This window comes from Amphimedon queenslandica, unplaced genomic scaffold (assembly GCF_000090795.2).
Source record: "Amphimedon queenslandica unplaced genomic scaffold, v1.1 AMPQUscaffold_13505, whole genome shotgun sequence".
NCBI classification, from domain to species: Eukaryota; Metazoa; Porifera; class Demospongiae; order Haplosclerida; family Niphatidae; genus Amphimedon; species Amphimedon queenslandica.
This window is the reverse complement of record NW_003546259.1, coordinates 47910-52200: the sequence shown is the minus strand read 5'-3', so window position 1 is coordinate 52200 and position 4291 is coordinate 47910. Positions and strand designations below refer to the sequence as shown.

Genomic DNA, 4291 nt, shown 5'->3' with positions numbered 1-4291 from the left:
ACAAAAGGGCCCTTATGGCGGATTTTAAAATTGATCGTTATAATGGAAAATATCAACCTGTAAGTGCTTTGTTAGACAATCATTGTTTCTAAAAGTTTCATGGTAACTTTTTGCATCCTGTGGAGTAATTTTATGATAAATGGGGCTCAGGAAGTTGGATTTCTTAGGCTAGAAAGACAAATTTCACCACCCGCCATAAGGTACCTTTTGTCAATTATGGTCACATTTCGATATCTCCCGCCCATGTATAATTCTTATCCATACCTTCTCCAGCAATATATTCTTTTACTGAATTATAGGGAGTCAGCCAACTACGTAGCCGATTTTCCATTGTAGGCATGTGTCTAATAATGGCCGATCTGATGAAATTTTGCTGAATATAAGAACCTGTAATGGCATGAGACAGAGCATTAAATAAACAATTACCACCACCAGGTACATTAGTAGATCCTTCGGGTACAGTTAATTCTGTGGTTGGGCTACCCAACTTTGGTCTGTACGATTTAACAAATCCCAAGTTTAGTGCATTACACCATGCTTTTCGAGTAGCAGCATTGGGGGATGGTATTTTAAATTACTAGCTCTTGCACTCATTCCCATCATCACACAATCATCACTATCATCATTATTATTATTATTAGTGATAACAGTAGGTGGTTTTTTGGGGCAATTAGCTTTATCGTTGTTCTTACTGTCTGATGGCCTACTTCTCCTATCACGAGCTACCTTTGGTGGTGGCATATTTTTTTGATTTTTTGCTTGTGGCTCTTCAATAGTTCTAGTAAGTGTACGCTTTCTACTGCCACAATCTGTAGGAATGGCATATTGTGGGAGGTCTGGCCTGTACAATTGTCTCAACCTGTTTATTTCTTTAATGCTACAAGAGGAAACCATCAATGATTTGGGGTTGAAACATGTCAAATGGACACCAGACAGTGTTCGTACTCGTGATAGAGCAACGTAAGCCATTCCTGCACTAAATACGTTTTTAGACAGATCAATGATTGCATTATCTAGTGACAGTCCCTGGCATTTGTGTATGGTAACAGCTAAAGCTGATATCAAAGGAAACTGGCTTCTATACACAAAGACATTTTTCATTACCATAAACTTTCTCTTCACTTTTTCAATCTCACATGGATCAGTTCTTCTATCAAAATTAACTGTTATGCGTGTTTGTAAAATGGCCTGCACTGTACCAAGTGCTCCATTCACTAATCCCTTTTCAACATTTACATTGCAACGCAACATTACTCTAGCCCCCACAGCCAATTTTAATTTGGCTTCTAAACTACCAAAATTGTTAATATCTTTATTTAATTCTTTTAACTTTTTCTCAACCTTTTTTTCAAAATCATCATCATCTTTCTTTCTACGTACATGTATGTTGCCAGTACCATCAATTAAATTTGTGGCTCTTATTTTTATGGTAGGACTTGGTAGATTAGCCAGCATTGTTTCATTAAATTCTTTGCACATGTTTACTTTTGGAAACAGGCAAACTGGGGAGTTACCACCCTGTTGTAATATTTTAAATTTTTTCTCAATGGGCGTCGAAAATACCCTTTCGGAAAGTGTAGCGAGAGTCTCATCGTCTGGAAAGCCATGTCTCACTTTGTCCAACATTTCCGAAAATTTCTGGTCTGTTTTTTGTCTTTCATTATTGTCAATTCGTCATAGGTGGCAGTATCACACCATATGTTCACTGCACCCATACTACCAAGTCTGTATTTCAGTGTTGATGCTGTTACTTTGTCAAACACTGGTTGTCCACGAACTGGTGGCAATTGAAGTATGTCACCAACAAAGAGGACATTCTTGCCACCAAACCATTTGTCTGATTCGAATAAGTCATTCATTCTCATGTGTATGTAAGTGAGATTGAGGCTAAAAACCATAGACACTTCATCACTGATTACCATTTTCAGATCCTGAAGTTCTATTTTCATTACTTTGTGACTAGCCTTTGGTATGGACCAGTATGAGGCACATTGTCCATCGTGTTCTTTTGGCAGCTGAAACAGTCTGTGTGCTGTCACACCTCCCACATTGTAAGCTGCCAATCCTGTTGGAGCACAAACTGCACATGTCTGTTTGGTCAGTGTTGACCAGAGGCTTTTCACTAGTGCTTTAATTGCCTCAATAAGAAAAGATTTACCGGTGCCACCTACACCACTGATGAACATGTGCAACAGTTTTACACTTTTTGATTGCTCTTTCTCTTGTTTCGATTTATTTTTATATTCAATTTGCCGCAAGAGATCAGCTTTTACGTGATCAAAGATGCGTTTTTGGTCTACATTTAGCATCGATTCTCTCTCTTGCAGAGTGAGGCCAGATCCAGTGTCCATATCTCTCACGTCATTCATTGCATCTTTAATCTGTCCCATCAGTTTGGATCATCGTCTTCCACATCATTTTCCTCTTCTCTGTTTGCTGCTCTGGCATCTTGTATGTCTTTTAATTTCTCTCTACATTTGAGCAACTTTCTGAATTTCTCATTTGCTTCGACACACCTTTCGTGGTCGACAATGTGGCGATCAAATGCTTCTTGGACAGTTTCAGCATCATGAACTAATTCAACTTCATTTCTAAACAGCACGAAAAGTAGAATGATGGCATAATAGAAACTGTCTCTCTGATTTTCTTTATAGACATCGAAATCAATAAAGTTAGGAAGGCGCTCTTTCTGTAGTGGTCTATAGATTCGTTCGCCATTTTTATCTTTGCCCTTGTAAGTGAGTTTGGCTACAAAGTCATAAAGGCAATATTCTTCATGTTCTTGGGCTTTGTTTGGATAAAAGTGAGTGACAAGGCCCTCCCCATAAAAGTTTTCAGTTGATGGATCGTTTGCTGCTATTTCTTCAACTTCACTGAGTTTCTTTGTTAAATTTCGTTTTCTTTTATGCGGCATTTCTACATCGATCCATGATACCTCTCTCGATTTTCTACAAAGTAGCTCACTGAGTAATATATCACATGTTTCATATAGTCCAATGGGTCGGCTGTCGAGACATCTTATGCCGATTCTAAACAATTTTCTGTAGATGCCTCTATCATCTAAGATGTCTTGCCAGAGATCCTGCATGTGACCTCTTTCTGCCTTTGTTACGTAGCCACTCACATAATTGGCCAGAGGTAGAGAACACTCACTGGTAAAGGATACATCAATATTCGCCTTCCATAACAATGGAAGCAGAGGATTGTAATCGTTGACTCTCACTTCTTCCTTGCTCCATTTAAGGTGGTATATCCATTTCTCTGCTTTCATGCTTTGTTAGACATTTTTTAGTACCGTTTCTTCATAAACTGGGCGAGGAAATTCAAATTTGCACTTTGTAACAAACACGTTTTTGCTAAACTTTCTCTTTTTCTTACAGTAATTGCTTCACTTGTGTAACTGGTACCTCGTAACAATTTCGTGTAACTGTAGACAGGTGTCTTTACTTGGTTACAAGTTACTCTTTCGTCTATGAATCTGACGACATCTTCAGCTCTACTCTCGCCAACAACTGGAGTGTTGGCTATCCAGATTAAACAATGATAGTGAGGAGCTCCTCTGGCCTGGTACTCTTTCTTGTAATAAAACTCGCTAACCGGGCCCAAAACCTGTCCCTTGATCAATACTTTATTAAACATTTAGTTAAACTTTAGAGAATACTGTCTCGATACAGACACGGGATCTTCTGTGCAGAGTGTGCCAGTGTTATATGACTGAGGGACAGTGTTTACTTTGTGCAAGTACTCTCTAATGTCTTCGGAGGTGTATTCTGCACAGCTAAAAGTGAGAAAAAAAGTGGGAGACCCAAACTCTGCTATCATGCGTTTCACTTCACTTCTTCTCAGGTACCAGTATTGGTTTGAGCCACGAACAGTGTTCATCATGGTACAGAGCCTCTTTTCCAGTAGCTCTCCATTTGTTTTGACTTGGTCTACGAATTGTGCAGCAGTCATGGAGGGACCTTTCACTGTATTCAGCAGTTTAAATATGCCACCTTTCAACTCCTTGATCTGTTTGATTCTGAGATAATAGAAGAGGTAAGAGTGGCACAATCGATATCGAGAGTCTTCGCTCAAAATTCAAGACTTTATGTATTCGGCTAAATTTAGATTCACTGGCCTTGCATGATACCCTCCAAACCTCACAGTTGGAAACAGAGTTGCAAAGCACATGACATCCAAGTGCATCTGTCTGTTATCGAGTGGGTCTTCCCTGACATGAGTCATCTTGTATTGCTGGATGTCGCTCCCCTTGTTTACATTCGAATTCATGTTCTGAATCGTGTAAGAC

At 39.2% G+C, this 4291-nt stretch overlaps 1 pseudogene; it reads right to left on the bottom strand.

Moving 5' to 3' along the window:
* Positions 1–220: 220 nt before the first annotated feature.
* On the bottom strand, positions 221–2369 carry LOC100633584 (ATP-dependent DNA helicase PIF1-like; annotated as a pseudogene).
* Positions 2370–4291: the final 1922 nt, after the last annotated feature.